General features: G+C 37.3%; 1 protein-coding gene across 1 annotated transcript in view; it reads left to right on the top strand.

The window, feature by feature from the left end:
- Window positions 1–24,048, top strand: part of LOC131825553 (serine/arginine repetitive matrix protein 1-like) — a 618,386-nt gene that overhangs the window by 483,053 nt on the left and 111,285 nt on the right. The gene's annotated exons all lie outside the window — the stretch shown is intronic.

The following is a 24,048-nucleotide window of genomic DNA, read 5'->3' as shown; positions in this document are numbered from 1 at the left end:
TCTGTGCCTACTTGTGATCTCTGTCTGTCAAATAAGTAAATAAAAATCTTTAAAAAATAAAATAAATGGAATAAAATAAAATAAAAAAATAAATATGTTTTACAAAATGGGGCTAGGTAGCGTTTTGGTCGTAAGGTATTAATATTCCTAAGTCTAACAACTTGAAGTCAAATGCTTTGAAAACATCAAGATAACGTAATTCATTTAAGTTTAGAAATTTCCCATTTCCCTGTAGCAGGCAAAAATTCACTAAATGAGAATGAGTTGTTCGTACATGTGGGGTATTGTGGATATTGTGCATGTTTCCCAGTCTTGGCTGGTTTTCCTGAATTTCTCAGCCTTTCACTTAATGTAGTTATTTAAGCTAACATTCACAGAGCAATCTCAGAGCATGGAGTTTAAAATCACCTCCTATTTAAGGGAAAAATGGGGACACCTGGATGGCTCGGTTGTTAAGTGTTGGCATTCGGGTCAGGTCACGATCTCAGGATCCTGGGATCGAGTCCCACATCAGGCTCCCTGCTCAGCGGTGAGTCTGCTTCCTCTCCCCTCCCCCTGCCTGTGTTCCCTCTCTCACTGTGTTTCTCTCTGTCAAATAAATAAATCTTAAAAAAATAAAATAAAAAGAAAAATGAATATTCTTTCTCTCCCTTCCTTTCTCCCTTCATTTCCCTTTCTCTTTTCCTTTCTTCTCCTCCACATTTTTTGGTTCTTTTCTAATCCCTTACTCAAATGGTATAAATAAAGGAGCCAAATTTCATGAGAGTAAAGGTCGATTTCATCAAAGAGCATAAAATTGTTGTGTCTCAGTTTCTCACGTGCTAAGTTTGCTACATCAAACCTCAGGTTACCAAGGTTAAATAAAGAGGTAAATGATTTAACTGAAAATTATTTAGCTTAAGTAAATGACTCATTATGTGTTTTTTTTGGCTGCGACCCTTACTACATTTAAACTGATTCAACTCATCTATGCCCAATTAACCGACAATGCTTTTACAATGTATCTTTTCTTTAAGACTATGCTTCTTAATTCGTCGTCAGATATTGACTGCATAAAGGAATCGCCCTTAGAGATGGTACTTTGTATAGGCTTAACAACTGTGTAAAATAATTATTAACATAAAACAAAATTAGGGATATTTCTCACTGGGTGTATCTGAACCCTAGGGAAAATAGTACTTTGAAATAGCTACATGTTGGCATAATGTTTTGGTATGTTCAGGGCCTTGATGAGCTTGTTGCTTTTCACATTCTCAAAATTATAATCTCAGAATCAAGCTTCCTAAATTGTTTGTGTCATTATATCTCTGCCTTTCTTTGCATTGCCTGTGGAAGGCTCTGAAACACAGCTGCAATCTGAAATAGCTTTATTTGTTTGGTTTTTTTTTTTTCATTGCATTTGAGGCACTAAGAGTCGGGGGACCTAGGTAGAATCTTAGCTTTTAGCCTTTGGCCAAATAAATATTCCTCTCCCTGTAATATTTTTTCTCAGGATTTGGAGAAACCAAGTACTTTGTATCTCTTTTGACTTAGACAAGGCCACAACAAAACTTTATTGTAGAGTCAGTAGCTAATTAGATATAAGTCTTCTAGAAGGTGCTGATTAAGCATCATGTAAAAATGTTCACATTCAGAGATAGCAGACTAAGAGTTATGTTAGTGAATTAGGTCTTTGGTGCCTTCCGTCTATTTGTGTGAAGGGACAGTAGAGATGGCTATAAACCAGTGACTCTCATAGAGCAGTCCCTGGACCAGCAGCAGGAGCATCACCTGGGGACTTGATAGAAATACAAATTTGGGGACCCTTCCCTGATCGATTTTAATGGCAGAGGACTAGGAGCTTGAAGATGTCTTCATGTGGGTTGGACTTAAGTAACTTATAAGTAGTAAAGCACAGGTAACCATCAGTTTCATCTACTCAACAAGTTGTCTGGGATTAGAAGAAATCTGAAGTAGTCCCTGCCTCTTGCTTGGTATCAAGTGCTGTACTCCCATATAGCCATCTACTTGTACATAATTTTATTTTCAAGAGTCTACAAGTTTTGAAATAATTTACTCAAGATTTAATAGCCTTCTTCAACTGGAAACTTATCCTATGGTATGATTAAGTGCAACCATTCTCTTATCCTATTTTTAGAACATAAAACATGGGAAATAATAGCTTAATGTCCTTTGGACATTTGAAAAAATGTTTTTTAAACAGGCTATTTGCCTTTTACACTTCATATTTCTTCATGTAATCTATTTTTTCTCAGTTTATTCTTTCAGGATTTATTTTCCAACACATATAGTTCTATAGGCATTAACTTAGTTCTCCAGTTGGAAACGTGTTGAAGCAAAGTCTCCCTTTTGCATGGGGATAGAAAATGATGGTCCTTTGGGTACAAAATTAGTTTCTCTTAATCCTCCCCCAAGGTGTACCATTTTGTGCTCCAACTTGTATGGCCTGTAAACCTTGAGGAATTTTATTGTCTTTGAACATTATCCAGCAAATCTCCTCTAATTAATTTAATCCCTACAGACATATGCTTGTTGATCAGTATAAATCAAGGCCAAAAATATCAGTACTGCTTGGAAAGCTCTGCTTCTGGCAAAAAGAATCTTGATCTGAGTTGTTTAGAGCTCATGCAGCAAAGTTACTGAGGGAGGCTTTTACCCCATTCCACCCACATTTTATAGGGACAACTGGTAGACACAGTAATCGTCATGTAGGTGCTCATTGCTCTGCCTTCCTTCTCCCAACTGATAATGAGAATTATTAATGTTTTTAGATTTACAGAAATAGTCTTAGAATATTCAGAAGTCCAAGCATCTAAGAGGTCACTTAATATAGTTTATTTACTTACATGATTTTTTACAAGTTTTTATTTATTCATTTAAGTAATTTCTACACTTAACGTGGAGCTCAAACTCATGACCCCGGGATCAAGAGTTGCACTCCTCCAACTGAACCAGCCAGGTGTCCCAAATATTTTTTCCTAAAGGGTAGCATGGATGAACGTCTTTTTTGTTTCTTCCAGGACTTGCAGACTTGAAGAATCAGTTGTCTCTCTAGATAACTCAGGTCCACAATGAGCAACATACTTTGTCATAAAAGTCTCCTTAATGCATAAGCTCGATGTCTTCAACAATAGTTGAAACTTCAGTAATAAATTGCCCCTTGGCTTTCTTCTCTTTTCACTGAATTATCCCAATTTTTTTTTTCCATTTAGTTTCTAGCCTTCTTCATTTCTCTTAATTCTTTCTTAATTCTTTGTAAAATCGGTCACATAAACCACAATTAGTATTTTAGTAGGATCAAGGCAATGCTGACCTGAGTCAATGCTGAGATGAGTTATCTAATGATTCTTGGATATATTTTTATTCTTATACCCTGGAGTCATACTACAAAGTCATAAACTACTGTGATGCTTTTATTCCTTCTTCACATGTATTTGCTTTTAGATTTAGATATATAGCATCTCTTTTTCGGATCTATTTTATATATTGGTAGTCAAATGGAATACCCTCTTATTGCATTTTTAATGGTACAGAATTTTAAGTTACATTGTCAAAACACACTGCTTTTCTCAGGCCAGTAATATCTAAGGTTTTATAAATCTTTTCTTGAAAGGGCCCAGTAGTAAAAATTTTAGTTTTTGTGGGTCATAAGATCTCTGTTAAAACTACTCAACTCTGCTGTTATAGCATGAAAGTAGCCACAGACAATATATAAGTGAAAGGATATGGCAGCATTCCTATAAAACTTTAGCATGAACAACAGTGATACTTGAATTCATATGATTTTCATGTCACAAAATATTACCATTCTTATTTTTTCTCCAACATTAAAAAAAAAAAATGTTTACAAAACACATTGTTAGCTTGTGAGCAGTGCAAAAACAGGCACCAGGCTGGATTTGGTCCGTGAGCTGTATGTGGTTCGCTGACCCCTGAGTTATTCGAAAAGGAATTTTAATGAAGTACAGAAAATATTTATTAAATTGCAGCATATCTTTTTGTCCTAGAGTAGTTGTTTTGGTACCTTTCAGTTATATTTGCTTTTGCAATCTTCTCTGAATCAGATTAATTTCCACTACTTTCTAATTTTTTTTCTGGTCTGAGTTTAATATCACTACACTACCTGGAAGGAGTTCAAGCAATGTTGAATAAGTGAGTAAATGAATGAATGAATGAATGAACAAGAAGGGAGGTGGAGGGAAAGAAAGAAAGAAAGAAACTGCCTTAAATAGATGCAGTTTTATAATTGGTAAAGAGGAAAAAAGAAATACAAGTGAGCTCTTTGAAAGAAGGGATCATCTATTTGCCCCCATCTCAGTACTTCTATATTTTCAAGAAAGAAAAAATATATTGAATATAATTCTATGGCATCCCTCTTTTTCCTTTGGTACTGTCTCAGATTTTTAGGCAAGTTTTAATTTTGTGGCCATATTAGAATACGAACACCTATGCTATTAAAAAATAGGGGTATATGTATAAATTTATATCTAAGTATATGTGTATGTGTGTGTGTATCCAGTATAATGAGGTTATATTCTTTTATGTGGCTGATTCACTCAGCCAATAAGAATCTTAAATAAAATGAGGTTGTTGGTTCAAATTTACCATGAACCAACTGCTTCAATAGCCATAAACCCAATATCAAAGCGTGAACAGCAGTCTTGCAAATACTTACTCTTAATAAGATCTAGGGAAGAGAACATGGGTGAATCAAAATAAATCTTTCCCTGTGACTAAAAACGTGCCTCGTGGCGTGTATCCTTGTTTGTGGATAAGTGTTACTGTCCTGTAAGTGAAGGACAGCCCATTTAGAAAAAATATTCATGATTTATTCAGTCTAATATGGGATATAAAATCCATCCTAGTTAATTTAAAAATCCCCTTTCTTAGAATTAATCTTTTTTGAACACTACAAATCTGTATCATTGCCCCTGAATGTGTACTTCTCTATGTGTATAGATATTTATGTCAACTTCCCTGGTCTTTTTGACTTTGGAAGAACAATACTGTTTTGAAACCATGATAACATGTGCATGCTTTCTGTGGCTTCACTCCTTTAAGTATATATTGAGCAATACATTGGAAATATTTCTTTAAGCAAGAGAGAAAATAGGAAAATCCACCAGTTCAGTGATGCCGAGGGTGTTTTGTATTCTCTAGAATGTGGCCTGTTGGCTCTTAAAGAGTGAGGGGAAAAAAAAAAATCCAAACCGTATCCATTAGAAGAATCTAATGAACTGCGTTTCCAAGGGCTTGACTTGGTCCAGTGAAATGAGAGATAAGGTGGCTCTCACGGGTAAGCCGGTTAAGAACACTGCTTTTAGTCAATATAGAGGGAGATTTCATTGGGAATAGGCCAGGTTTACCATTCCAGCACTTTTAAAATATGCTGTTTGGAATTCTAATTACATAAAATGCAACTAAATAAAAGGTTTTATAGTGGAAGTAGTTTAGGAAACCCTATGGGGTATAGTGTACCACTGGAGATTCATAGGACCTATTAACATATTAAGGGCTCTAGCAGTCTTGTAAGAGATAGATGACATTGGAAATATGTTTGCTGGCCCTTTGCTGTCCGCTGTGCTACACTTTATAAAGTGAAAAAGAATAGCACTTTATTGACCTAATATGTTATTTAACCCCCAGACTTTCAGATGTGGAAAATTCCCTGAGAAGATAAGATCAAAGTTAAATTTTTTTTTTTTTACCTTTATAAAATACTCTTTCTCTCCTTAGTGATGAAAAACTATATTATTTCTGATTTTAAGTGATTATGATCTTGTATATTCTAAACTTGAGCTTTTTTTTAAGGCTTTGAGGAACTGGCAGTGTAAGAAGAAATAAAATACTATCCCTTCACATTTTTTGAGAAGTGCCAACACGTCTCCATTTAACTGGGTCAGCTCTGAGTCAGGATCATTAATCCACGATCTTAGTTACGCAACACCCAATGGGAACTCCAGTTATATTAAGGGGTGTTGCAGAAATAGTAAAAAGAAAATTAATTTTTGTTTGCTTCCATTTATAAGATGAATGCATGCCACACGGCAAGAAGTGTGTTTTGGAATAATAGGGTATGGCAACTCTCAAAAGATTATGGCTCACGAGACTAACACCGGTTTTCTCAACCTCTGCACTGTTGACATTTTCGGATGGACAGTCCTTTGTTGTGGAGGGCTGTCCTTGGACCAGTAGGGTGTTGAGCAGTATCTCTTGTTTCAGTCTACTAGATGCCAGCAGTATTTGCCCCTTCCAGGAGTGACAGTCACAAATGTCTTTAGGCATTGCCAAATGTCCTCTTGGAGACAAAGCCACCCCCAGTTGAGAACCGCTGGCTGGCAGTTCTGCTGTGGGCTCCTCTCTTAGGTTGCTATCTGGCTGCATTTTTATTTTTATAGGCGTTATGAGCTGAGCCTTAAATCCTCTCAGAGCACCTGACGGATTCATCTGGAAATAAACTCCAAAGATGACTTTTTAGTTATGAGCTTCCTGCTCATGTTTTTACTACATTCTTTTATTTTTATTTTATTTTTTTTAAAAAGATTTTATTTATTTACTTGAGAGAGAGACAGTGAGAGAGAGCATGAATGAGGAGAAGGTCAGAGAGAGAAGCAGACTCCCCATGGAGCTGGGAGTCCGATACGAGACTCGATCCCGGGACTCCAGGATCATGATCTGAGCTGAAGGCAGTCGTCCAACCAACTGAGCCACCCAGGCGTCCCTTACTACATTCTTTTAAAAATAAAATCATATTGGGTAGAGACCATTTTCATTCTTATAAAACCCAACTTGTGTATAAGGTCTCTGTTTCTGCTAGTCCTGGGATAGAATTTGAAATAAGGACAATTTAGGTGCCATCACTTCTAATATAGTAATTCAATTATAGGAAAATGTCTTCTAGAATTTTAGAGGGATGAGACCAATGGGATGAAATGTGGAAAGTGTTTTTGAGAAGTGTCTGAATTCTTTATTTAAATATGTGATTTTTTCTAAGTGAATATTTATTTGGGTGAAAAGAAATGTAAATAGAATTCACTTTTTTTCATAAAGCTAATTCTTGGTCAGACTAAGGAAAATGGGTCTCTAAGCACACAAAGAGCAGTGACAAATAAGATATTTTTAACACTGAACTTTTCACCTCAAAGTCTTGGGCCCACATCTTTATTTTTACTGAAAGGGATTCAGATAATTAAAAAAAAAATTAAAAATGTGGACTAGGAGGAACAAGTTATAAAGTTAATGTTGTGAATCCCTGAATTTGGAGAGATTGTGTGTATATGCCCAAATTCCTTGCAAGGCACTCCTCCAGTGAGATTTTTAAAAGTTTATCAAATTCTTCTGATATTAATAACAATGTATATGCCATTGAAATTACCTTTGTTCCTATTTGGACATTTTACTCTTTTCCTCTCCAAATTATTTGCCCCTTTCAACTTTATCTCTTGTATTCAGGTCAATACACCAAGAGAATGGAACTATTCAAAAATAACTACATTGGGCAAGCCCTAATTGTTTTTTCACACAAACGCGTGCTCGTGCACACACAAGATAAAGACAAAGAGAAAGAAGGGGTGGGAGAGGATAAAAGTGTCCTTTAAGGAATTGAAAGGATTTGCAAATATGTCTTACAGTACAACCTTTTACAGTGGTATCTATTAAAACATAATGAAAAAGGAAAAGAGAACATGAAGCTTTAACGAGAGAAGCTGCAAGACAGCTTGATGAAGCCAGACATTGGACTGATGGGTGGTGAGTAGCTCTTGGTTCTTTGCACGCTTTGGTGGCAGCAACATGGAAACAGTTTCTTCCTCTTGCAAGGGAAGCTGGACTAAACCAAGCATACTTGGTCTACGGGTATGAACTATGTGACGTGTGGACACGTGGCAACCATCATTTGGAATTTGCTTCCTCTTCTGAATTCTTAGGACTGGCCCTAAGGACAATACAGTGAAAAGTAACAGGTCTTGAGAAGCAGACCCACGTTTTGTCATTCATTCGTTCTGAGACCTTGGGAATCTCTTTTTGTCAACTTGATGTTGTGTAAGATGCTGTGAGAAATATATGGATACTCAAGTCATAATCCCTGTCCTTTAGGGGCATTTAATCCTTTCATCTCTCCGGTATAAAAAGTCAATGAAGAGTCATCTTTTCTTGAAAGCTGAGTTTGGGAGGCACCAGTGAATATTTATGTCTCTTTGCATTTCGAGATTTTGGTCTTGCTAAGGTTCAGGCCGAGAACAAAGAATGACAAAAAAGTGTTATTTTGATGCATATTTTTTTTTTTTATTTGACAGACAGAAATAACAAGTAGGCAGAGAGGCAGGCAGAGAGAGACGAAGGGAAGCAGGCTCCCCGCTGAGCAGAGAGCCCGGTGTGGGGCTCGATCCTACGACCCTGGGATCATGACCTGAGCCGAAGGCAGAGGCTTTAACCCACTGAGCCACCCAGGTGCCCCTTGATGCATACTTTGAATTCATATAGTTTGTGCACCTGCTTCCTAATTAGGGAAGAAATTATTAAAGACAGGATTAGAATCTATAAACCATCCCTTAGTTCTTAATATATGATTTTGAAATGATCTGAGAAAATTATGTTTGATATATTGAAATGATCTGTTGAATATATATTCTACGTATTGGAAGCTCTTCTCTTAACTTATCAAGGACAGGGTGGTTGTCTTATTCACTTTTGGGACCATCATGTCCTCATGTATAGTAAGAACTCATCAAAGGCCAAATTGCATCAGGCTTAGAAATGTGATGTGTGATTCTAAGATCAGTGGAATGCATGGTATCTGTTTATGATTAAAGAAAATGTCATGTTAAATAAGTTTACTGTTTATAAAAAGTCACACCCTCAGTACCCAAGAGGTGACCAGGGTGGCTCTTCTCAGATTACCTAAGAAGGTAGTTGTAGAAGTGCAAAGACCAAATAGCATTTTATTCTCTTGAACACTTTTTTTTTTCCCCGTGCCTGGAGAGAATATGGTTGGCTTCCCCATTCATCTTCATTCTCGCATGCAAGAAAATAACCGAATATAGAGAGAGCCTCAGTGTTCTATTTCTTTCTCCCTTCCTTCCTTCCTTCCTTCCTCCCTCCCTCTCTCTCTCTCTCTTTCTTTCTTTCCTTCTTTCTTTTTTAAAATTTCTACCTGATCTTATCTCCAAAAAGACAGGAGTTGAAAAAACTCCAGTAAGAATTAGGTACCTAGTCTCCATGCTGGCCTGAGTCTGCGGTCCTCTTGCCTGGTCTTTTCTTAAGAAATCATATTCTGAGCTGGTTTCCAACTCTAGTTGCTAACAACATGTCAGGTAAATAATAAATGAAGCAACATATGCATTTCTTATGTGCCATGGAAGGCTTACTCTGAGTAAATAAGAAAGCATTCAGAGGATAGTGAGAGGTTATGAAGGATTGTTTCCATCAAGCTTTCCAGCCCATCTGGTCTATAACAGATTTCACCCAAGCAATTTCTTTTGTCACCAAGAATTGTTCTTCCCCACCCCCCGTGGGTGGGAGGAATCATGAGAGTAAAATGTGATTTCTACCAGGAGGTTCAGAAAATGCTGACGAATGGCAGGAAATTCAAGGAGACAGGATCAAAAACACTATTACTCAGTGATGGTTGCATTGTAATGCTTAAAAACTTTCCTCCATTTTTGCCTTTTCAGAGGAAGCAGACTGTAAAAAATTTCACATCGCTGAGTTCCGACTTTTCTTTACATTTTGAATTCTCCATTTCACCTCCTTAATACTATATGTGTGTGTGTGTGTGTGTGTGTGTTTCATTAATATATTCAAGCACAGTGAAGCCACGCGTAGCTTAATTCAAGTAAAAAATTTAACCTTGTTTATAACACTGGTATCTTTCTAAAGCAGAGGTCAGCAATTCCGTCTGTAAAGGGTCAAACGGGAAATCTTTTTGGCTGTGTGGGCCGTACCATCTCTGCTGCGGCTACTCCACAGTGCACTCAATCATCTGAAAACAGACAGACATGGTGTGTTCCAATAAACCTTTATTTACAAAAACAGATGGCAGGCTGAACATGGCCCTCCGTCCGGCACTTCACTGATGCCTAGTGCAACAAAATGCATAGTGGATAACATGAGAAAGAAGCCACCTGTCTAGACGGCAGCCGGCCATCTTTGTGTAAACACATTTATAAGCAAGTTTCAGCTTAAAGAAATATTTAGATTCCTTAAGCACGAGATCTTTTTTATTCCCCCAGGCCACGTATGAATCAGTTGTCATTACCAAATAAGAAAATAATGTCTTTTTCCCCATGAAACACTGCCCTCCCCCGCTTCGCATTATTCCCCTTAGCATAGCCTTCTCTTTTACTTAACTGCTCCGTGATAAACCTCACTGGTGAGAAGGGCCAGAGATTTCCTGCCAGAATGACTTAGCATCCTCAAGCCCCTGCCTGCAGCTCTTGAGAAAGCTTCCAAGCTCAGCTGGCCGCCTGGGCTGGCACTCTGTTACTCTGGGTTAGAGTGGGTATCACATTTCTAATGGATTAGCTGACTACTGGGAATGCAGAAGGGTTTTTAAAGTCTCTTAACTTCTAAATGCAGCACGTAAATGGAGTTCTATGAATATTTAATTTGAGTGCAAGACCCGAAGTTCTTTGCAATTAGTTTAACTGTTGCTTTCAAGAGAAAGAGAGTATATCCTTTGAGTGCTTTAGGATTCACAGTGCCCTCTTTGTTTTCTTTAATTTGGAACTTTCCATGAGCTGGGGCGTGACCACTTTTATAGGATGTTCAGAATCCGTTCCTTCATTGGCTACAGGCCTTCTCTCAGCCTGTAGGAAAGAGATGGGGTTTTCAGGTATGGTATCTCTTACATCTTACATTACCAATCTTCTCTACGGATCTCAGCATGACCCCGGGGGAGTCAGGCTTGCTCCGTGGACTAGCAGTCTTCTCCTGAAGATGTCACCTGCTTACCTTTCCAATCAAAAGAATGGCTTATTAGAAGGGCAATCTGGCTTGAAAATCCAGATGATTTCCTGTCGAATAGGACAATGCCCTAGTAGGTAGTACACTCCAAAAAATGCTTGATCAAATCAACTCCAAGGTTTTAATCCTAGTTCTTTTCTCTAACAGTAAGTAAGTAACTCTCAATCTTTCTGAGTAGGTGTTTTTTCATTTATGGCACAAGAGATTTTTCTAAGGTGATTTTAGGTCCCTTATGGCTCTTAACTTTGATGTTTCTTTGGGCTCAATGCTTTGCTAGGTACTGAAATGCTTACAAATTATTAGAACTCCCTGACCTCTAGGAAGCACACCATTAATTAGGAAGGCAACAGGAACACATCAATAGGTAAGAAAAATAAAATACATCATATACTTAGAATGACCAGTTTTGTTTTTGGAAGAGACAGGTCACTGTGAATGTGGGAGGAACTGATGGAAAAAAGAGAATCTGAAGTGGGTTACTTATATAGAAATCAGGCTGCTAACAAAGGAGAAAGGAGATATTTCCGGGCGAGTCATTAAGGAAAAGAACCATGCAAAGAACATATGGAAACCCGGAAAAAAGATTGTGTGTACTAAGAAAAAGTGGGGTTTTGGCTATCCTAAGTTTAACCCTTTGTTGACATTGACATTGCTATGCCACAGACAGGCTCTTTTCATCTTTTTTTTTTTTTTTTAACCTTTTTTCTCCTTCCTGCTCTCTCTTCTTCTCTCCTTTCCTTATTTTGAAATGCACATGGTAGAAATATCCTTCAGATTTTGAGACCTAATAGGTATGTGAACTCAGGTCTTAAAGTTGCTTGCTTTGACTACAGCAGAAGCTTCTTGGCTGCGCTCTCCCAACTTCAGCTTGCCCCTCTTCCATCCTTCTACTCCACCCAGGCCAGAGATCATTTCCAAAATCCAAGTCCCACCGTGTCACCCAAGTTGCTTCCCAGTGTCTGAGGACCCAGGGTGGGCACTTGTCATTAGCATTACCAACCCTTCAAGCTTGGCTCCAACCATATATAGCTCTATGACTATATGACGATATATGACTATAGGTCATAGGTCCCTATGACTCCCTCTTGCTCATGCATCAGGAAAGCCTGGTTTCTTTCAATTTTCTACACACCCCTGATTGCTCCCCACACATTCACCCAAGCCTATAGCACCTCTTATTTTTTTTCATCCTTTCCCTGACAGAGTTAATTAGTGCCAATCTAGGCAACTTCCTCGACCTTGCTTATGTGGTAATATTCATCACACACCTGTGTTATTTAGTTGCAACAACTAGATGGTAATTCCATAAGAGAGGAGAATGTGCTTTTTCCTTTTTGAATTTCAAGTGCCCAGTACAATCTCTGGCCCATAGCAGGTGTGCCATGAATGCTGCATAAATATCCAGCCTTCCACGCTGAGGTACCAAGTCTGAGAAAGAGCCTACATTCTTTGTAAAGCAAAGTTTCCTATGTTTTCACAAAGCCATGCCTGGTTTTGTTGATCTGTCATGCTGGTTGGCTCTCTATCTCATTTCAGTTTCGTTTCGAACATGTATTTTCGTCTTGTCTATCTACTAATGTCTGTCTCGCTCCATTATTAATCTTCTGAATAAACGTTGTAATGTATTCAACATATGATGCCTTAACAATTTTCTGCAATTTGTACCATCACCATCTGCTATCTTATGGTGGCAGATCCTGGAAAATATTGTGGGTTGCCATTTGTGGAAGAGTTTTTACAGATTAAAGCAAAGCTGTACTTCTCTTTCATAATGTACTCGCCACACAAGAGGACCACATAAGATCTTCCATGGCAACATCTGTAGAGAAAGAAATCCTTTTGTGTTGTGGAAGCATCTGTTTCATGTATATCTCTAAATGGTTAGGACATGCTTGGTTAGGAAATGGTTAGGAAACTTGACGGTTTCCCAGTATCTTTGTTTGCTTACCACAAATAAATCCATTTTTCATAGGACAGTTGGAGACATATGAATATACCATATAGAGCCAACACTCCCCATATACTTTAAATATGGATATCAGAAACACTCTGCATCCATGACATTTCAAGTCAACGAACATTTGCTGCACTTTGATGGGAGTTTGAGATTAATAAAATGCATATTTTATCTCTTTACTATTTTTATTTTCAAGTACTTTATTTCATTTAACTTTTTATTTACTTATTTACTTATTTTTAATTGTGTAAGAATTACAACCACTAGATCTTACATGTACCTTGATTTCCATCTCCCCAGACACCACCAGTATCAGTTATCACTTTGGTGTGTAAGCTTTCAAGACTTTTTCTAAGCATTTATATTCATACACATTATATAGATATACACACACATAAGTGATTTCAAAATATATACATAAATATGCATATGTGTATATATACACATATAATTTTATAGCTTGCTTTTAACAATATATAAATAAATGCAGATTTATATGATTCCTTTAAAAAGTACTGCATAGTATTCCATACTATGTTTAATGGAGACCTCTGACTGAGAGTGACCAGAACTTCTCTAATCTGTGGCTCTGACAATGTAGAGATCTGCTATTTCACTTATAAGAAAAACTGAAGGTAGGTATTTCTAGGAATGGATTGATAGTTCCGCAATATTCTCCAGGGATGCATGTTCTTTTTATCTTTCTTAACCATCCTTACATGTAGTCCTTTTCCTCATGCTTTTTGTCTACTTCTGCTTAAGCAACTGTTCATACTGCATTTATTAGAATAAGAGTCTTCTTGCAGAAATGTCTGTTCATGTCTTTTGCCCATTTCTTGGTTGGGTTTTTGTTCTTTGGGTGTTGAGTTTGATAAGTTCTTTATAGATTTTGGATTCTAGCTCTTTACCTGATATGTCATTTGCAGATATCTTCTCCCATTCTGTCAGTTGTCTTTTGGTTTTGTTGACTCTTTCCCTTGCTGTGCAAAAGCTTTTCATCTTGATGAAGTCCCAATAGTTCATTTTTGCCTTCATTTCCCTTGCCTTTGGAGACATGTCTAGTAAGAAATTGCTGTGGCTGAGGTCAAAGAGATTGCTGCCTGTGTTCTCCTCAAGGATTTTGATGGATTCCTCTCTCACATTGAGGTCTTTTATCCATTTCGAGTTAATTTTTGTGTGTGATATAAGGAAATGGTCCAGTTTCATTCTTCTGCATGTGGCTGTCCAATTTTTCCAACACCATTTGTTGAAGGGACTTTTTTCCATTGGACATTCTTTCCTGCTTTGTTGAAGATTGCATGATGATAGAGTTGAGGGTCCATTTCTGGGCTCTCTATTCTGTTCGAGCATCAATCATGTTGTTCATAAATTTAGATATGCTTTACCTTCTAAATTTTCTGCATTGTACCCATCCCTGAAAACTACTTTTATTTTGGCTCCATTAGGAGTCTTAGAACTTTGAGGAAGTGATATGTAATATGTTAAATATAAGTAAATCCTATTCAGAGTCTTTGGTACATCTTAGCCTTAAAAATTATTATTTCTTTTAAAGAGTTTTACTTCAAAAACTTGACAGTTAAATTTTTCAGCTTTACAAAAAAAAGGTGGACTGATGATTCAGTGGAAGTCCATATATAAGCTAAGTTTTTTACTCTACATTAGCCAAATATTATTATATTCACTACCTTTGTCTTAGACATAGCAAGACATTGCTAAACATCTCCTGGGCTCCTGGGTGTGGTGTATTGAACTTCTTTAGAATTTTTACAGAAAGCCACTGTTCTTATGGTTATCTAATGGCTACAATTTATAGTATGTTCTAGATTTTTCTGGAAATTACAGAAAATTCCTGAATCTTAAAAAAAAAAAAAAAAAGAGTAAGAGTCAGAGAGCTAAGGCAAGATAGCTTTCCTTTAATCAGGAAGCTCCATACCTTCAGCATACATTCCACTACATTTTACCAGCACTGGGTCACTTCTGTACCAGCAGCAAAAGAGGGTGAGAACATGAGTGTCCAGCAAAGGGGAGCTGGATGGTTACAACAGCTTAGATTCATAATGATCTATCATTCAGACTTCACTTATCACTGCAAATAAAGCTGTTCTGGTTATAAAGAAGAAGAAAGAGTTGGCTGATGGATGGGCAGCTAACACAGTCTGCTGTAGAATGTAATTATTTAATTTTCCGTGTTCATTAACATTTAGATGATATCTAATCTTTGCCATTAAAAGTAGTCCTGCAGTCAGAATTATTGTACATGCTTCCCGTTCATGTGTGGGTTTGTTTCTCTCATGGAAATACAGTGAAAAGGAGTTGATGCCATAAAATATGAAATATTTTAATTTTAATTTAAATTGCCAAACTGCTCTCTGAAATGGATGTAACATTTTATACTCCTTCTAGCAGTATATGGCAGTATCTGTTTCACATACAAACCAGACTTACTAAGGGATCGTTCAAGTCTCCTTCTTTGTTCTTAGTGGCTCCCAGTAGTTGAGGGTGGGCTAAGACGCTAAGTGTAGGTATTTTCTTGCTTGTCCAACGTGTAGGAGTCACTCACTAGTTTCTATCAGAGTGAATTGCTCTGTGCGTAGCTGCAGATTTGGCGTTTCCATGGCAGGAGGTAAATTCAGGAGGCTTCTTTGTCACTGTCTTGGACCAGAACGCAGAAAGAATTTTCACAGTCATGGAGGCTGAGCGCTAGCAGGCCACATCCAAGGATTGCTCTTACCTAGGAAAGAGAGAGGTCAATTCTTCAACGTTTTTTTATTGTTAAGTTTTTGTGTTTACACACAAAGCTTAGTTCTTTAACACGTCAGGTTTGGGCATGTATGTATGTGTTTCAATGGTGAAGTATAATGCTGCTTTAATTTTTTCACAAAAAAAATTGTCTTTATACTTGTTATTCAATACTAAGTTATTTTCATTAGGATTTGAAATACCATTTTTGTCAAAATCTCAGTTCTCATGCACACATAGGCTTTTTCTAATTCCTCTGTTCCTATAATCTATTTTAGCTACTTTTTTTTTATGATCTTATTTATTTATTTGACAGTCAGAGGCAGAGAGGCAGGCAGAGGGAGGGGGGGAAGCAGGCTCTCCACTGAGCAGAGAGCCCGATGTGGGGCTTGATCCCAGGACCCTGAGATCATGACTTGAGCCCAAGGCAGAGGTCCCAACTTACTGAGCCACTCAGACACCCCTATTTTAGTTACTTTTGTACCTGTATCACATCGTTTTTTAAAATTTGTCACTCTTTATACTATAATGTTATATTTGATAGAGGTTTCCCTGCATTGTTTTTTATTTGTTTGTTTGTTTGTTTCTCTTCCATATGACTATTATAATCAGTTTGTTAATCTCTATTAAAAGTATCTTAGTTTTGGAGTGCCTGGGTGGCTCAGTGGGTTAAGCCTCTGCCTTAGGCTTGGGTCATGGTCTCAGGATTCTGGGATTGAGCCCCACATCGGGCTCTCTGCTCAACAGGGAACCTGCTTCCCTCTCTCTCTCTCTGCCTGCCTCTCTGCCTACTTGTGATCTCTATCAAATAAATAAATAAAATCATTAAAAAAAAGTATCTTAGTTTTGTCTTATAAAGTCATTGCATACTTCCTGATGAATTTATTCCTTGCGATTTTCTATTTTTGGGGGGAGGGGAAGGGGTAATTGTGAATAGATTCTGTTTTCTAAGTTTTCTAATCAGTGAATGTATATGAAAACTATTAATTTATGTAATTTGATTCTGAATCCATCTCCCTTGCTGAAATCTCTTCATACATCTTTTATTTTCATAAATCTATAAATTTAAAGTTAACCCCTGTGGAGTTGGGCATGTTATCTTGACATAAAGACAATTATTTTTTGTTTCAATTTGTGACTGTTTTTTCCTTGTCTTAGTGGGTTGCTTAGCATATCCAATTCAGTAATGAACAAGTAACAGAATCCTTATCTAGTTCCTGATAGAAAAGAGATTATTTCTAGTATTTAGCCGTAATATGTGGTATTTCTTTTAGTTTTCTAGTAGATATTACTGTCCCATGTAATTTGCTGAGAGTTTCTCGCTGGTAAAAATGCCACATGTTTTTCTCATTCAGTTCTGGATGAAATGCTAATAACAAACAGCAATAAAAAGACTAACATTCATTGAGTTCTTTATGTTAGTAGTGTTCCAGGTGCTTTAAATTATCTCATTCACTTTGCAAACAACCATTTTACTTGTGGAGAAACTGGGGCACACAATGGTTATTTGACTTGCCCAGGGTCACACAGCTGGTAAGTAGCAGAAGATAGATTGTGATAGGTAGATTCAGTTATTCTGAAACCCCTATTTTGTCTTGATGTGTTCAAGATAGAACAGAAAGAATACAGCTAGTTTAATTTGTTAATATTTAATTTAGTAATTTGAAATTTATAGTTGTAAGTGAGTTAGATTTTAGCGGCCTACCCAAGCAACCTATGTAATGCTCTGGGTAGTTTTTTTTCTTCTTTTGTCTTTTGTAAGATTATGTATGCTTATGGATATAATTATTTTTAAAATATTCTTCCTTTTATTTCCTATTCAAATAATCCTCTGTATCTATAGTTATTTGCCCCCATACCCCCCTAAAGTATGCTTCTTTGTGCCTTTTTTTTGGGGGGGGGTCAAATTGATTTCTTTCCACCTTCTTTTTTTGAAAGACCTTAATTTCAAAAGTTTGTTTTTCCTTCTCTATTTTACTGAGCTTTAAAAAAACTGACTCTCATTAAATTCTACTTTTTATCAGGTGTGCGATTCATAGTTTTTATTTAATTAATTCTTTCATTCTATTTAATTTAATTTAATTTCCTTGATTTTTGGAGGAGAGTGGTAAGATCTTTTGTGGTAATTTCCACTTTCTTTCCATTGTGGTCTCTGGGAATGATTTATAGGATGTGTGTGTGTGTGTGTGTGTGTGTGTGTGTGTGTGTGTGTGAAGACATAGTCCATTGTAGTCAATTAGTTGTATGACTTATGAGAAAATGTATATCTAGTTTTAGAGTACAAAGTATTATATAAATGTGTATATATGTGTTTGTTGGTCTAGTTTTTTTATTATATTTAAATCTCCTATAGCATTACATTTTTTTTTTTTTTACCTATTTGATCTGTCAGAGAGAGAAGCAAGTTGAATTTTCTGTGCTAGCTGTACATTTGTCTACTTTTCCATGCATCCTACTTCTTGTTGCTTTTAAAAATTCATTTTAGTTATATTGTATGCTTTAGGTTTTTAAGGTTTCATCCTTGGGGTGGATTATTGCCTGGTATATATAAAATATCTGTTTTTCCTCTTTTACTGGTTTTAACCTTGAATTCCCTATTTACACTGGTTCCCTTGGTATAGGTTCATTTTTTTGTTGTTGGTTTTTGTTTTGTTTTGTTGTTTTTAAACATTAGACATTATTCTAGCCGCTGGCTTTAAAAATATTCCCCTCTATGGACCTTTATTCCCCTCTTTTTTTTAAAATTGTGACAAAACATATATAAACATTTACCATTTTAACCATCTTTAAGTTCAGTGCTATTAAGTATATTCATAATGTATTATATTATTGTGATTAGCTTATTTATTTTAGCATAATGTCATCAGGGTACATACATGTTGTACCATATGTCAGACTTCCCTTAATTTTTAAGGGTGAATAATCTTCTGTTGTATGTGTAAACCATGGTTTGCTTATTCACTCATCTGCTGGTAGACATTTAGACTGTTTCCACATTTTAGCTATTCTAAATAATACACCTATGAACACGGATGTGCACGTATTTCTTTGAGACCCTGCTTTCAGTTATTTTGAGTGTGTACTCGAATGTGGAATTGCTGGATCATATAGTGATTCTACTTCCAATTTTTTGAGGAACCACCATACTGTTTTTGGCAGCATTATACCATTTTACACTCTCACCAATAGTGCACAAGTCTTTCAAAAATTTTTTTTAATTTTTTTTTAAATTTTTTATTTTTTATAAACATATATTTTTATACCCAGGGGTACAGGTCTGTGAATCGCCAGGTTTACACACTTCACAGCACTCACCAAAGCACATACCCTCCCCAATGTCCATAATCCCACCCCCCTTCAGCCAACCCCCTCCCCCCAGCAACCCTCAGTTTGTTTTGTGAGATTAAGAGTCACTTATGGTTTGTCTCCCTCCCAATCCCATCTTGTTTCATTGATTCTTCTCCTACCCACTTAAGCCCCCATGTTGCATCACCACTCCTCATATCAGGGAGATCATATGATAGTTGTCTCTCTCTGCTTGACTTATTTCGCTAAGCATGATATGCTCTAGTTCCATCCATGTTGTCGCAAATGGCAAGATTTCATTTCTTTTGATGGCTATATAGTATTCCATTGTGTATATATACCACATCTTCTTGATCCATTCATCTGTTGATGGACATCTAGGTTCTTTCCATAGTTTGGCTATTGTGGACATTGCTGCTATAAACATTCTGGTGCACGTGCCCCTTTGGATCACTACGTTTGTATCTTTAGGGTAAATACCCAGTAGTGCAATTGCTGGGTCATAGGGCAGTTCTATTTTCAACAATTTGAGGAACCTCCATGCTGTTTCCAGAGTGGTTGCACCAACGTGCATTCCCACCAACAGTGTAGGAGGGTTCCCTTTTCTCGGCATCCTCGCCAGCCTCTGTCATTTCCTGACTTGTTGATTTTAGCCATTCTGACTGGTGTGAGGTGATATCTCATTGTGGTTTTGATTTGTATTTCCCTGATGCCGAGTGATATGGAGCACTTTTTCATGTGTCTGTTGGCCATCTGGATGTCTTCTTTGCAGAAATGTCTGTTCATGTCCTCTGCCCATTTCTTGATTGGATTATTTGTTCTTTGGGTGTTGAGTTTGCTAAGTTCTTCATAGATTTTGGACACTAGTCCTTTATCGGATTAGTTGTTTGCAAATATCTTCTCCCATTCTGTCAGTTGTCTTTTGATTTTGTTAACTGTTTCCTTTGCTGTGCAAAAGCTTTTGATCTTGATGAAATCCCAACAGTTCATTTTTGCCCTTGCTTCCCTTGCCTTTGGCATTGTTCCTAGGAAGATGTTGCTGTGGCTGAGGTCGAAGAGGTTGCTGCCTGTGTTCTCCTCAAGGATTTTGATGGATTCCTTTCTCACATTGAGGTCCTTCATCCATTTTGAGTCTATTTTTGTGTGTGGTGTAAGGAAATGGTCCAATTTCATTTTTCTGCATGTGGCTGTCCAATTTTCCCAACACCATTTATTGAAGAGGCTGTCTTTTTTCCATTGGACATTCTTTCCTGCTTTGTCTAAGATTAGTTGACCATAGAGTTGAGGGTCTATTTCTGGGCTCTCTATTCTCTTCCATTGATCTATGTGTCTGTTTTTGTGCCAGTACCATGCTGTCTTGATGATGACAGCTTTGTAATAGAGCTTGAAGTCCGGAATTGTGATGCCACCAACGTTGGCTTTCTTTTTCAATATCCCTTTGGCTATTCGAGGTCTTTTCTGGTTCCATATAAATTTTAGGATTATTTGTTCCATTTCTTTGAAAAAGTTGGATGGTACTTTGATAGGAATTGCATTAAATATGTAGATTGCTTTAGGTAGCATAGACATTTTCACAATATCTATTCTTCCAATCCAGGAGCATGGAACATTTTTCCATTTCTTTGTGTCTTCCTCAATTTCTTTCATGAGTACTTTATAGTTTTCTGAGTATAGATTCTGTGCCTCTTTGGTTAGGTTTATTCCTAGGTATCTTATGGTTTGGGGTGCAATTGTAAATGGGATTGACTCCTTAATTTCTCTTTCTTCTGTCTTGTTGTTGGTGTAGAGAAATGCAACTGATTTCTGTGCATTGATTTTATATCCTGACACTTTACTGAATTCCTGTACAAGTTCTAGCAGTTTTGGAGTGGAGTGTTTTGGGTTTTCCACATATAGTATCATATCATCTGCAAAGAGTGATAATTTGACTTCTTCTTTGCCGATTTGGATGCCTTTAATTTCCTTTTGTTGTCTGATTGCTGAGGCTTGGACTTCTAGTACTATTTTTAATAGCAGTGGTGATAATGGACATCCCTGCCATGTTCCTGACCTTAGCGGAAAAGCTTTCAGTTTTTCTCCATTGAGAATGATATTTGCGGTGGGTTTTTCATAGATGGGTTTGATGATATTGAGGTATGTGCCCTCTATCCCTACACTTTGAAGAGTTTTGATCAGGAAGGGATGCTGTACTTTGTCAGATGCTTTTTCAGCATCTATTGAGAGTATCATATGGTTCTTGTTCTTTCTTCTATTGATGTGTTGTATCACATTGACTGATTTGTGGATGTTGAACCAACCTTGCAGCCCTGGAATAAATCCCACTTGGTCATGGTGAATAATCCTTTTAATATACTGTTGAATCCTATTGGCTAGTATTTTGTTGAGTATTTTCGCATCTGTGTTCATCAAGGATATTGGTCTATAACTCTCTTCTTTCAATTTTTTTTATATCCTCATCAACATTTGTTATTTTCTGTTTTTTTATTGTAATCATCCTAATGGATATGAAGTAGTGACTTCTCATAGTTTTGAGTTGCATTTCAGTTAGGGGTTCCTTTGCTTTCTTGAGATTTCTTATGAGTCCTTCAGGGAATGTTGCCTTTGCTTCATAGCACCTGCTTTGGAGATACTGGCGAGTCTCACTGCTGAGAAGGGTCCACTTCAGATTATTTCCGAGCACAGTGGATGAGGAGGAGGGTGGTGCTAAAGAGTATAATGGGATAATAGCCAGTCTGTTGGGAAGGGACCCTTCCACCTTTTCTGAGTGTCATCAGACACTAGTTCCTATTTTACCTTTTTCTGAAGTAAGCATCCACCCCCTTCAAATACCACATTTATTTCATTCAGTCAATAAATATTGAGTAAGAGCCAGTTATGTTGTAGACGCTCTTTTAGGAGATAATAATGAAGTCCATGGGTTGATGGAGCTTATATTCTGGTAAGGGGAGACAGATAATAAATAAGGAAAAAAGTAAATATAAAACATGTCCATTAGAGATCAATGCTTTGGAGAAAATTAAAAGGTAGTATTTGTTCTCCATTTCTATGTAGCAAATCACCACTAATCTAGCAGTCTGGAATAAGACAGATTCATCTCAGAGTTTCCTTTGGTCAGGAGTCTAACATGGCATACCTGGCTTCTCTGCTCAGGCAGTCATGTGACGGAAATTAACATATCTTCCCAGCCTGCCACCACATCTAAGTTGTGGGATCTTTTTGGATTATCGAATGAATTCAGCTCCTTCCATTTATAAGACGAAGATCCTTGTTTTAATCTAATGTCTAACAGCAAGCTGTCCTCGGGTCCTAGAAGCCACCTACCATTTCCTGCCAAGTGGTCCTGTTCACAACATGACAGTTGCTTCTTCAAGATCAGCAGGAGAATTTCTCTGTTGCTGTGAAACTCTGACTTTCTCTTTCCGGGCCCTGTAGACTTAGATTTAAAAGGCTTATGTGACTAGGTCAGACCTGCCCAGATAATCTTCCTTTGGTAAAATCAACTGTGCCATATAACATAACCTGATCAGAGAAGTAAAATCCATTTTCACAGGATTATGCAAGGAGAGTAAACCAGGAGGTGGAGGTCTTGAAGACCATCTTAGAATTCTGCTTACCACACAGAATAAGGGGATAGATAGTTAAGGAGTGGGATGAACATGTGCCATTTTATTAGGATGGATGGCGTAGCTACTCTGGCAAGTGGCATGTAAACACAACTATGATATTTGGTGGGGAGGAGGTATTTTCTAGAAGGAAGGACTAGCGAGAGCCATTTCTGGGGAAAAAGTATGCTGAGTGTGTGTTAAGAGACAACAGGGAGGCCAGTAAGGAACAAGGTGATTAAGGGGGAAAGGGAGGGGAGAGATCAGTGGGGGAGGTTCAGGTTCAGAAAAGACCTAAAAACCATCATAACAACATTGATGATTACTCCAAAGTGTTGTTTCTCTGTATAACATTGCAACTTAAAATTCTAACTCTGGAAAAACACATATGAAGTTAAATTGCATTTAGAAAACAATATGAACACCAAATCTGAGTACTGGTTAATGGATTGGAATGACTGAGCTCACAGTTGTTGGTGGGAGTTGAGATTGGATGGGGGTGGGGAATGAGAAAGTATGTAAGTTCAAAGTTTTTAAAGTATTAACAAAAAATATATATTTTTCTGTGTGCAGCTTCTGGAGGGAATAAGAGTATCTGGACACACACACACACACACACTGTAATACAGAGCGATATTTTCAGTTAAGACTAAAAATATGCTGCTTAAAATAAAGACTGTTTCAGTTGCAACTTGTACAAACAAACATGCATGCCTTGCCTAATCTTAACCTTGGTTTACTGAATATATATATTAGTTTATGGATTTGATCCTACAAACTTGAGACTTCCGATGTGACAGGAAAAGTGAGATTAGCTTCTTTAATGGGGCCACATATGTTTCCTTTTATGACTGCCAAACCCAATCTGCTGTATCTAGTTAGGTATCCCAAAGACAAAGAAAAAAAGAAAAGTCTTCAACATCAACTCGGCAAATCAAGCCTTCTGCCAGAAAGGGTTACTGAGTAAAGGGTTACTAATGTTGCAAGCCATTTTGCAATATTGGCAGTTTCTGACTATGGAGATACAGATTATCCCCATCCATCTTTCCTACTCACCGCAGCAACTTTAAAAGTAATGTGCTGAATATCCAGGCTTTTCTCAGACACTTACCTGGATGTCTCCGTTGCTGCTCCAAGATCTGACAAGTCCTCTCTCTCTTAGAGCTGCTTTTCTGCTAAATCCCCTCTGAGCCGACGGAGACACCATCTGCTCCACAGCAGTGACAGAGGCATCACTGAAACTCTTCTACTGGTTTTATTCCAATATCCAAACAATAGCTAATTTACTTCTGAAGCAGCTTACTACTCCTAAAGCTCCTCATTTAAGCTCCCATCTTCCCTCCTGTTAATAGTGTTAATTTCTGCAACCTCGAGGCAGATATTTTAGAAACAGCCTTTCATTGACTTGCCTTCCCTTGGCCATTAGTGTGCCTGCAGAGTGAATGACCTTCAGGCCAGATACCTTCCCCATTATGTCAGTAG

This window comes from Mustela lutreola, chromosome 2, assembly GCF_030435805.1.
Source record: "Mustela lutreola isolate mMusLut2 chromosome 2, mMusLut2.pri, whole genome shotgun sequence".
Lineage (NCBI taxonomy): Eukaryota > Metazoa > Chordata > Mammalia > Carnivora > Mustelidae > Mustela > Mustela lutreola.
The sequence above is the reverse complement of the archived record's forward strand: the minus strand, read 5'-3'. Positions and strand labels throughout refer to the sequence as shown.